At 42.2% G+C, this 12,689-nt stretch overlaps 1 protein-coding gene across 2 annotated transcripts in view; it reads right to left on the bottom strand.

Moving 5' to 3' along the window:
* Nucleotides 1-12,689, bottom strand: part of ctbp2a (C-terminal binding protein 2a) — a 137,135-nt gene that overhangs the window by 79,863 nt on the left and 44,583 nt on the right. Inside the window, exon 1 of one of the 2 annotated variants that reach the window (XM_045721169.1) lies at nt 7,284-7,302. The exons of the other annotated variant lie outside the window; for it this stretch is intronic. The gene's annotated coding sequence lies outside the window, so the exon portion shown is untranslated. Of the gene's footprint in view, nt 1-7,283; nt 7,303-12,689 lie in introns of those variants that run through there. 2 annotated transcript variants of the gene reach the window in all.

Raw genomic sequence — 12,689 nt, 5'->3', positions numbered from 1 at the left:
TATTTCCCAATTCAGAGATACTGCAGAATCCCCTTTAAACCCTAAGGCTGAACACAGGCACCCTACCGTACACACAAAGATACAGACAAGCTAAAATGTGCTCTCACCCTCTCACACACTACGAAGCACTTCCCGTAAGGGCATCCAGTCACACTGTGTGAAATGTGGGTCAGTTATAGTCAGCAGTCTTAGCGAAATATAGACAGGGGGAGGAAGAGATCGTGGCCAAGTGAGAAAGATGTGCTAAACCACACTTTGAAAAGCTAAATGAAACAAGGAAGAAGAAATGAGGAGTGAAGAGCAACTAACAGCATCAGTCAGCCAGGTATGTGACGTGTAAAGTTCATCCATCTCTCTACAGTGATTAGGTTTGACATTTAAACCCTGTGCGCACACACACTCTCCTCCACAATTTTCTCACTCCCACCGCTTCACGACCTTTCTCTTCCCTTTACCCTAATTACTGTCTCATTAAATCACTCCATATCGTCATCTCTAAATCACCCAGCTCATCTCCTTCACATCTAAAGTGTTGTCTAGGATAATAACCTTCAACCATGTGTCCTAACTGGCCAGTGGTTTGTGTTGAGGTATTGTGTGTGTTATATCTGGGGTCTCCCAGAGATGCCATAGTGAAAAATTGGCGTCTAGTGCTGACAGGTCAAGCTTTCCTGGCTTCCCTTACAAAAACAGTTTAGCTAAAAAGTTGACAATGGAACAAATTCTGCTCTGTTCTCCATCTCCCTGTCATCTAGTAAATCTTTCAGCAGTTGGTCAAAACATGAAAAGAGGGAAGGAGTGAGACAGAAACCAGAGAGAGAGAGAGAGAGAGAGAGAGAGAGAACCAGAGAGAGAGAGAGAAAGAAACCAGAGAGAGAGAAACCAGAGAGAGAGAGAGAGAGAAACCAGAGAGAGGGAGAGAAACCAGAGAGAGAGAGAAACCAGAGAGAGAGAGAGAGAGAGAGAAACCAGAGAGAGGGAGAGAAACCAGAGAGAGAGAGAAAGAAACCAGAGAGAGAGAGAAAGAAACCAGAGAGAGAGAAAAAACAGAAAGAGAGAGAAACCAGAGAGAGAAAGAGAAGGAAGCCAAAAAGTGTAGTGCCATAGAGACTATAGTGTATCAGGTGGTGGTCATGAGCCTTCCCTGGGGTCACAGCAGTGCATAGGAGGTGATGCTATACACACACACTATATTATATGGCAAATGGATGAAAAATCACGACATATCCCTTTCACTGACATAATGTTACACCCAGCTGAAATGTCACTTCGTTGAGAAGGAGAAGAGTCAACATGAACAACATTTGAGTGGAGAACTAACAAGGCGAGTGCAAGAGGCAACCGTCACTCAAGAGGCCCTTACAGGATACACTGGTGAATTGTAACTAAGTGAACTTAGGTAATGTAACTAAACAATTACAGGGGCTTGTTCTGACAGAAATACACAAGCTGGTGCAAGCTGGGAAAATAGTGTGTTGACCCCCGAAACCGCTCCACAAATGTACAAGCAAGCACATACAGTACACAAAAACGCAGAGCTTCAGGAGTTGTCAGACTCCACAGCCAAGCGCTCAGCAACAATTTCCTGTGTGTGCTCACAGGAAGAGCTCCTTTAAAAAGACCTGAGAAAATGATTCAGGGACAACACTGGTTTCTGGCTCATAAAAACACAAACACTAGGGTTTTCGTTAGGAGAATGTGGCGCCGGACATTTAATAAATGTATTGGATTCATATTGCAACCCGATTTGGGTGTCCACCCACGGTGCTCAGAAATCACATTCATGGTAATTCACCTTAACAGAACATGCAACGGAGTGCGTCATTCTTACCGAATTCCGATGACCAATTTCAAGATAGAATATATAGGCGGCACATCCATAAGGTTACGGTAAGTTACTTTCCCTAAAGCAAATTTAATTGCCAAAAGTATTGGGCATTATTAGCTTACTCATGTATATACAGAAATAAAATCATTCAAAATAGGCTCCTACACCAGAAAGCATGATTTGGCTAGAGTATCATCAGCTTCTTTAAAACATTTTTTTGATTGTTTTAAATCGCATTTAAATCACTCTGCCCACAATTTGGGCAGAGCGCGTAGCAAATACCAAATAGATAGTTGTTGATTTGAGACTGTCGGTGAAAAGCAGAGACCCAGCTAGGCATATAGCAATATAAAAAAAGACAAATCACGGAAAAACAGTTTGGAAAGTAAAATTACTATTGCTGTAAATAGAAGACAAAGACTCCAATCTGTTTTTAACAATCAAAATGCTCAACTTAATTGAGCAAAAAGTATCTCAACGCACTGCATTGAACAGTGATTGAGTTAAATTATTAGCCTAAATGATGTAGTAAAACGTTCAGGTTTCAAACATTAAAGATATGTTTTCAAAATGTCACGTGTGACGCGCTGAAGCCTGTCTCGTTGCCTATGCACTTAAATGGCGAATGGGAAACGCGCTTCAATGAACCATTTGTGAAAAAATATATGTTGTAGGCCAAGTGCTTTTTAATCATGGCGATGTTTGTTTTTTTTACACTAAAATTGTCTTTAGAATTGTTGTGCAATGACTTGGCTTATTAAAGCATTTTTCACTCCAGCAGCAACAAACAGCTGTTTGAGTGGTAGGAGCATCTCTCGCGCTACATCGACTGGTATTTCAAATCAATGAATAGGCTAAAATGCATTATTTCCCAATGGGATTTTTTTCTTCTCCCGGACAATTGACAGGCAGCAATTTGGTCCCACAGTCTCTCTCACACACACACTCACCACCTTGGTTGTTTCTGTTCTTTCAGCACTCCCTAGTCCCTTTTAACTAACATACCACTAACTACCTCTCACAGTACCTCCATTAGAGTGAGCCAAGAACAAAATGGCAGGAATAGAAAAACAACAAAGAACTGGGCAATAAGACAATACACACATATACCACATCATGTTGGAGTTGCTAGAGGTGCAGTCATTTGTTTTGGCAACTTCACCATTAAAACATTCGACCGTGTCAGATCGCACACGTTGTCCTGGTTTGGCACCGTGGCTCTGCCAGTGTTTCCACACTTATTAGGAAGGAATGTACGGTTTCTTTAACCAGGGAGGTACAGAGCAGGTGGATGTAAGGTCATGTAAAATCAACCACACAGTGCACACAAACATGTCTGTCATCATAGGGGGAGTTGACACAAGCATAAAATGGATGTAAGGATACAACATGGATGGGGAGGTCCTAAGCAGTGGTGCAATGTCTCACACACACACAGGTCCATACATTTTGGCACCCTTAATAAATATGAGCAAAAAATGTATAAAATATATAAATCATACAAATACTGAGCTATATTGTATGCTCCAAAAAATTTGAAAATTATATTATACTTACTAATACACTTGCTCAGAGAAAGAGAGAAAGAAATTTAAAAAATATCAAATTATTGGCACCCCTGTTGTCAATACTACCTTCCCCTTGTGAAGACAATGACACAGTCTTTTTATAGAATGTTCTATGAGATGGGAGAACACGTTCAGAGAAATCATTCCTTCATACAGAATCTTTCCAGATCCTTAATATCATTTGTCTGCTCTTATGGACTGCCCTCTCCAATTCAAGCCACAGGTTTTCAAACGGGGTTCAAGTCCAGAGACGGATGTTGATTTTTGTGGTCAATTAACCATTTCTTTATGGATTTTGATGTGTGCGTGGGGTTATTGTCTTGCTGGATGAGCCACTTGCAGCAAGCTTTTTTGTGGGGCTAAAATGTCCTGGTACTTGGTAAAGTTCATGATGCCGTTGACCTTAACAAGGGCCCCAGGACCAGTGGAAGCAAAATAGCCCCTTAACATTAAAGATCCACCCCCATATTTTACCTTAGGTATGAGGTACTTTTCTGCAGATGCTTCTGTTTTTCAACGCCAAACCCACCACTGGTGTGCGTGGCCACAGAGCTCTATTTTCATGTCATCTAACCATAGCACCAATTCCAATCCAAGTGCCAATGCCATTTATCAAACTCCAGGCAGCGCTATGGTCAGACATGTTCTCCAATCTCATAAAACATTTTCCAAAAAGTCTGTGTCATTATCCTCACAAGGGGAGTGTGCCGGAATTTTGAAGGGGTGCCAATAATTCTGACACCTATTGTTATTGCTTGTTAAACAAAATCTCTTTCTCTGAGAAATTGTATTAATATAAAATAATAGAATGTCCCAATTATTTTAAACATGCAATATAGATCTGTATTTGTATTATTTATTCTATACATCATTTTCTGCTCCTCTATATCAAGGGTGCCAATAATTAAGGGCCTGGCTGTGCATACATGCAGCGTGTGCAGTATTGCAGATGCGGCATTGTGACCAATACAAACAGCTGTTAACTTTAAAAGATCCACTTGTGATTATCATAATTAGTAGGTAAGTCACCTCATCTAATAGAGCAACATTTATTCACTTTCCTTCTGATTTTGTTTCATTCTGATTTTGTTTTTACAGAGAATGTGTTTAACAGGGAGACACCAACTCTGGGAGAAACATTTCAACCTCTCATTTCATGTTGGTATCAAAAGGGTGATGTAAAGTTTTCCTCAAACTACTACACACTAAAACATAAAATGTTGCATGTCTGATCTCTGCCGCTCTTTCTTACACACACACACACAAACACACACACACACACACGCACACACACGCACACACACGCACTCTCTTGCTTTCTCTTTCTTTTTATGAGAGACTTAAGATGAAAGCTATCTGCCCAATGTCAGGGGAGACAAGGCACAGATAGAAGTCTTTGTGAATATCAAAAAAAGAGGTTGAGAAGGAGAGAAAAAAAAATGTGAAAGCTAGGCTACCCAGGAGGCCTAGTCCGTGTGGGCGATATTACAGGCTCAACACAGCACCAGACTCAGAGAGAGAGAGAGAGAATGAGAGAACAGAACAAGCGAGCGAGAGTGCGCGCGAGGGAACGAGAGCGAGGGGGTAGATTGAGGGGAGTAGAATCTCGTGGGACTAGTTCTCCATAAGAAACGTCTAGAATGTCTGTGGGTTTTGACTAAGTCAGTGAACACATCAGGGGGGAGTTGAAGGATGAAATAAAACTACTACAACTAACTTTGTAGTGCAGCTCATGACCGAAAATACCCTTTTCTGCCTTGATATATCTGCCTAGTTAGTGGCGAGTATATTCCTGAAAGTGCAAGATGGCAGGAAAAGCAAAAATAGTAGCGAGAAAAGAAAAATGCAGTTAAGGTTTCTATCTGGTCTCATTAAATGGTGGCAGTTGAGGCTCTGAGGGCCACATAAAGCTGTCATTCAGACCAGTGATTTAAACCTCTCTCTCCTGCCTCCTATCCCAACCACTATAGCCTCCAATTACTGCTCTACACGGTTGCTCTCTTTATCACCCTCAATCTCCCTCCTCTCCTTGTCCTGTCAGCATCTGGCCACATCTCTCTTTCATTTCCTTTTTGTATTCCTCCCTTCTTTCATCCCCTTGTTCTTTTTATCTTTCTTTTTCTGTAATTCTCTCATTTCATTATTTCTCTTGGCTTAACAGAGTGCTTTCTCGCCATCTCTCGCTCTTATTCTCTCCCTCCCTGTCTGGCCAACCTCATGATTCTAATGTAATGGGACTGCAGCATACAAACTGCTGACTCGGGCTAATGCACAATTTTCTAATAATGCCTATTCGTTTAAGTCACACAGGAAATGCATAAAGGCGCCATTATTTTGCACAGCCTGTTAGGCCAACAAAAAAAATCACTTGAGGCATTAGATGCGCATGTTTTTCCTCAGTGCAATTGATAAACTAAAATAAAACACCCTCTTGAGAAAAATTACATTTCCACATGCCTTGACTTTTCAGCCAAAGCAAAGTGGGTATGTTATATGTTAACTAGGGGTATTCACAATTGGTTCTATTCAGAAACCTGACAGAGGGATGATGTATGGCTTTTACATCTTTAACAAATAACAAAAGACAAGCAGACAGCCTTCATGGAGCCCTCAACATGGATGGAGATGGAGCTGACTAAAGAATTACACACCTAATAAGAAAGTGTTGATCAGCATCATGAATTTGTGCTTGTAGGAAAGGCTGTGCTGACATGTAGGAGAGGCTGTGCTGACATGTAGGAAAGGCTGTGCTGACATGTAGGAAAGGCTGTGTGGTGCTGACATGTAGGAAAGGCTGTGCTGTGCTGACATGTAGGAAAGGCTGTGCTGTGCTGACATGTAGGAAAGGCTGTGCTGTGCTGACATGTAGGAGAGGCTGTGCTGACATGTAGGAGAGGCTGTGCTGACATGTAGGAGAGGCTGTGCTGACATGTAGGAGAGGCTGTGCTGACATGTAGGAGAGGCTGTGCTGACATGTAGGAAAAGCTGTGTGGTGCTGACATGTAGGAAAGGGTGTGTGGTGCTGACATGTAGGAAAGGCTGTGCTGACATGTAGGAAAGGCTGTGCTGACATGTAGGAGAGGCTGTGCTGACATGTAGGAGAGGCTGTGCTGACATGTAGGAGAGGCTGTGCTGACATGTAGGAGAGGCTGTGCTGACATGTAGGAAAGGCTGTGCTGTGCTGACATGTAGGAAAGGCTGTGCTGACATGTAGGAAAGGCTGTGCTGACATGTAGGAAAGGCTGTGCTGACATGTAGGAAAGGCTGTGCTGTGCTGACATGTAGGAAAGGCTGTGCTGTGATGTAGGAAAGGCTGTGCTGACATGTAGGAAAGGCTGTGCTGACATGTAGGAAAGCCTGTGCTGACATGTAGAAAAGGCTGTGCGGTGCTGACATGTAGAAAAGGCTGTGCTGTGATGTAGAAAAGGCTGTGCTGTGCTGACATGTAGAAAAGGCTGTGCTGTTGATGACTTTATTACAGTTAAACCTTTTTGGGCAATTTTCCTCTAGAATATTTTCCTCGCATAGAAAACCAAGTTCTCCTCCCTGCACAGTGCACATTGTGCTGCTCAAAATCAAATTGTATTAGTCGCATACACATATTTAGCAGATGTTATTGCGGGTGTAGTGAAATGCTTGTAGAGAGGAGCATCAGGGGGATAAGTCTACAGCCCAGCACATTAATGGAGGCTAACGGTGCCTGGTTAAAGCCTGGAGTAGAGGAGATATTCAAGCTCAAATCTCTTAAGTCACCAGGGGATAGGAGGAGAAGTGCAATTCTTAGAAGCCTTAGTAGAATCCTCAGTATAATGGCAGTCGACTTGACCCAAGGGGTCTGTTTACGCTAAATGGAAGGCCAGATGAGGAGTGAACTGTTCGCCACCGACCTAGATTATTACCAACCAACCAGACATTGCCATGACAACTCTCCACACTCTGATTTCCTGTTTTCAGGTTCAGGTTCAGCTGGGCTGTGAGAATGGCTGCTGGCACAGACACACACATGCAGATAGACAGACGTGTCAGCTGGGCCGGGTTCTGGGGATACGGTAGGTTTAGCTCCAGGGAGGAAGGGGAGAGTCTGAGGAAAAAAAGAAAGATGTTAAGGCTGGGGAGGGGAACTCTGCGAGGAGGGTGGTGCTGGTGCTGATGGAAGAAAATCAGTGTACCATGAGGCTGAATCAGCTGTATTCACTTACAGTATGACCAGCACTGTTTTGTTTCTCCCAAATCAAGCTCTCCTGAAAAGTGCTTGATTCAGAGTATTAAGGCTTTGTTTCAGCTACACCTGTAGGCGAGTGCTCATATTTTTCTTTTTTCCTGTGTGTGTGTGTGTGTGTGTGTGTGTGTGTGTGTGTGTGTGTGTGTGTGTGTGTGTGTGTGTGTGTGTGTGTGTGTGTGTGCATGCATGTGTCATTCTCCTGGCAAGTTGGCAGATTAGCAGAGCACAGTGACCTCTCTCCAATAGCGTGCATTTGCGCAACTCTGTGTATGTGTGAGGAGGTGTGTATTGTAGTGGAGTGTCAGGGCACAATGCCCTCTCAGTGTGAGCTGATTAATGAACCCTCGAGGATGGTGTATATTATGTAGCAGGCAGGTTAATTACACTGGAATGCTTCCCTGACCAGCAACAGAGGATGAATTCAACAGATACCACAGAGAATACCACATAGAGTGCCTGGGAAGGACAAGGTGAACTTGAAAAAAATATATAATAATTCTGTCGTTCTGCCCCTGAACTAGGCAGTTAACCCACTGTTCCTAGGCCGTCATTGAAAGTAAAAATGTGTTCTTAACTGACTTGCCTAGTTAAATAAAGGTAAAACAACCACCTGCAAACAAACAGTGATAAAGAGCAACAGAGAGAAAGTAGAAGTGAGACAGACAAAAGAGCAACCAAGAACACATCATTGGGAAAATCTTAAGTCAGGGGTTATTGAGGGGACAGATAAACAAAGAGAAAGAGAGAAGAACACCTTGCCTTAATTCCAAGAAAGAGTGAGAATTAGAAAGACTGACAAAGTTGAACAGGTAAGATATGGAGAGAGCAAAATAAAAATGCATGATCGATTCAAATAAGAGTAAGTGGTATTTCTTCGGTCTCCATTTCCAACAAGATCGGCTATGTTTCTCTTCCTTTGCCCCAGCAAAGTGGCACTGCTCCATACCTCATGATATTACTCTTGCACTAACAGCACTATAGAAATCCTTTCCCAATCAGAAAGAGTTTTTGACTATGATTTACAACCTAGCTAAAGATACTAAGAACCTTGTGCTTCTAAGCTAATGGCGGTAACAATGTAATTTACATTATAGGCCATGTTACAATGGCTGAGGCTACTGCCTTCAAGCAGGCGACAAACTCCGCTACCATACTTTGTAACTGTCAGTAGGGAAAGGGGTTAGTAATATTATGTACACTACCGTTCAAAAGTTTGGGGTCACTTAGAAATGTCCTTGTTTTTGAAAGAAAAGCAGACGCCTCACAAGTCCTCAACTGGCAGCTTCATTAAATAGTACCCGCAAAACACCAGTCTCAACGTCACAAGTGAAGAGGCAACTCCGGGATGCTGGCCTTCTAGGTAGAGTTCCTCTGTCCAGTGTCTGTGTTCTTTTTCCCATCTTAATCTTTTATTTTTATTGGCTAGTCTGAGATATGGCTTTTTCTTTGCAACGCTGCCTAGCAACCCATAGTCGCATCTTCACTGTTGACGTTGAGACTGGTGTTTTGCGGGTACTATTTAATGAAGCTACCAGTTGAGGACTGGTGAGGTGTCTGTTTCTCAAACTACACACTCTAATGTACTTGCCCTCTTGCTCAGTTGTGCATCGGGGCCTCCCACTCCTCTTTCTATTCTGGTTAGAGCCAGTTTGCGCTGTTCTGTGAAGGGAGTAGTACACAGCGTTGTATGAGATCTTCAGTTTCTTGGCAATTTCTCGCATGGAATAGCCTTCATTTCTCAGAACAAGAATAGACTGACGAGTTTCAGAAAAAATATATTTGTTTCTGGCCATTTTGAGCCTGTAATCGAGCGCACAAATGCTGATGCTCCAGATACTCAACTAGCCTAAAGAAGGCCATTTTTATTGCTTCTTTAATGAGAACAACAGTTTTCAGCTGTGCTAACATAATTGCAAAAGGGTTTTCTAATGATCACTTAGCTAATCCAAGTTGATAATTTTAAAAGGCTAACACAACGTGCCATTGGAACACAGGAGTGATGGTTGCTGATAATGGGCCTCTGTACGCCTATGAGATATTCCATTGAAAAACAGCCGTTTCCAGCTACAATAGTCATTTACAACATTAACAATGTGTACACTGTATTTCTGATCAAGTTGATGTTATTTTAATGGACAAAAAAAAAAAGCTTTTCTATCAAAAACAAGGACATTTCTAAGTGACCCCAAACAGTTTAACAGTAATACACACACACACACACACACACACACACACACACACACACACACACATAAATAAAATACAGTTGAAGTTGGAAGTTTACATACACTTAGGTTGGATTCATTAAAACTGGTTCTTCAACCACGCCACACATTTCTTGTGAACAAACTATAGTTTTAGCAAGTCAGTTAGGACATCTACTTTGTGCATGACACAAGTAATTTTTCCAACAATTGTTTACAGACAGATTATTTCACTGTATCACAATTCCAGTGGGTCAGAAGTTTACATACACTAAGTTGACTGTGCCTTTAACCTGTTAGGGCTAGGGGGCAGTATTGACACGGCTGGATAAAAAACGTACCCGATTTAAGCTGGTTACTACTCCTGCCCAGTAACTAGAATATGCATATAATTATTGGCTTTGGATAGAAAACACCCTAAAGTTTCTAAAACTGTTTGAATGGTGTCTGTGAGTATAACAGAACTCATATGGCAGGCCAAAACCTGAGAAGATTCCATGCAGGAAGTGGCCTGTCTGACAATCTCTTTCCCTTCTTGATTATCTCTATCCATTACAGAGGATCTCTGCTGTTACGTGACACTTCCTACGGCTCCCATGGGCTCTCAGAAGGCGGCAAAAAGCTGAATCGTGGCTTTGCAGGCTCTGGTTGAAAAAAAGTAGCGCGTTTGGGTAGTGGCTGGTTACAGTACTGTGAGACTAAGGCGCGTGCCCGCGTCGACCGAATGCTTTGTTTTCTTTTGTCTGTTTACCTAAACGCAGATTCCCGGTCGGAATATTATCGCTTTTCTACGAGAAAAATGGCATAAAAATGGATTTTAAACAGCGGTTGACATGCTTCGAAGTACGGTAATGGAATATTTAGAATTTTTTGGTCACGAATTGCGCCATGCTCGTGACCCTTATTTACACTTCGGATAGTGTCTTGAACGCACAAACAAAACGCCGCTATATGGATATAACGATGGATTATTTTGGACCAAACCAACATTTGTTATTGAAGTAGCAGTCCTGGGAGTGCATTCTGACGAAGAACATCAAAGGTAATCAAACTTTTGTAATAGTAAATCTGACTTTGGTCAGGGATAAACTTGGTGGGTGTCTAAATAGCTAGCCGTGATGGCTGGGCTATGTACTCAGAATATTGCAAAATGTGCTTTCACCTCGATTGCACAAAGGAGTTCTGTATCTATAATTCTTAAAATAATTGTTATGTTTTTTTTTAACGTTTATCGTGAGTCATTTAGTAAATTCACCGGAGGTTTGCGGGGGGTATGCTAGTTCTGAACGTCACATGCTAATGTAAAAAGCTGGTTTTTGATATAAATATGAACTTGATTGAACAAAACATGCATGTATTGTATAACATAATGTCCTAGGTGTGTCATCTGATGAAGATCATCAAAGGTTAGTGCTGCATTTAGCTGTCTTCTGGGTTTTTGTGACATTATATGCTAGCTTGAAAAATGGGTGTCTGATTATTTCTGGCTGGGTACTCTGCTGACATAATCTAATGTTTTGCTTTCGTTGTAAAGCCTTTTTGAAATCGGACAGTGTGGTTAGATTAACGAGAGTCTTGTCTTTAAAATGGTGTAAAATAGTCATATGTTTGAGAAATTGAAGTAATAGCATTTCTAAGGTATTTGAAAATCGCGCCACGGGATTACACTGGCTGTTGCGTAGGTGGGACGATTTCGTCCCGCCTAGCCCAGAGAGGTTAAACAGCTTGGAAAGTTCCAGAAAATGATGTCATGGCTTTATAAGCTTGGAGGTGTACCTGTGAATGTATTTCAAGGCCTACCTTCAAACTCAGTGCCTCTTCGCTTGACATCATGGGAAAATCAAAAGAAATCAGCCAAGACCTCAGAAAACAAATTGTAGACCTCCACAAGTCTGGTTCATCCTTGGGAGCAATTTCCAAACGCCTGAAGGTACCACGTTCATCTGTACAAACAATAGTACGCAAGAATAAACACCATGGGACGACGCAGCTGTCATACCGCTCAGGAAGGAGACGCGTTCCGTCTCATAGAGATGAACGTACTTTGGTGCGAAAAGTGCAAATCAATCCCAGAACAACAGCAAAGGACCTTGTGAAGATGCTGAAGGAAACTGGTACAAAAGTATCCATATCCACAGTAAAACGAGTCCTATATCGACATAACCTGAAAGGCCGCTCAGCAAAGAAGAAGCCACTGCTCCAAAACTGCCATAAAAAGCTAGACTACCATTTGCAACTGCACATGGGGACAAAGATCGTACTTTTTGGAGAAATGTCCTCTGGTCTGATGAAACAACAACAGAACTGCTTGGCCATAATGACCATTGTTATGTTTGGCGGAAAAGGGGGGAGGCTTGCAAGCCGAAAAACACCATCCCAACCGTGAAGCACGGGGGTGGCAGCATCATGTTGTGGGGGTGCTTAGATGCAGGAGGGACTGTTGCACTTCACAAAATAGATGGCATCATGAGGAAGAAAAGTATGTGGATATATTGAAGCAACATCTCAAGACATCAGTCAGGAAGTTAATGCTTGGTCGCAAATGGGTCTTTCAAATGGACAATGACCCCAAGCATAATTCCAAAGTTGTGGCAAAATGGCTTAAGGACAACAAAGTCAAGGTATTGGAGTGGCCATCACAAAGCCCTGACCTCAATCCTATAGAACATTTGTGGGCAGAATTGAAAAAGCGTGTGCGGGCAAGGAGGCCTACAAACCTGACTCAGTTACACCAGCTCTGTCAGGAGGAATGGGCCAAAATTCACCCAACGTATTGTGGGAATGAACCATAAACAATTAATGAACATACACCTGTGGAACGGTCGTTTAGACACTAACAGCTTACAGATGGCAGGCAATTAAGGTCA

Source organism: Salmo salar, chromosome ssa01 (genome assembly GCF_905237065.1).
Source record: "Salmo salar chromosome ssa01, Ssal_v3.1, whole genome shotgun sequence".
Classification (NCBI taxonomy): domain Eukaryota; kingdom Metazoa; phylum Chordata; class Actinopteri; order Salmoniformes; family Salmonidae; genus Salmo; species Salmo salar.
Note: the sequence above shows the minus strand (reverse complement) of the source record. Positions and strands in the feature narration are given on the sequence as shown.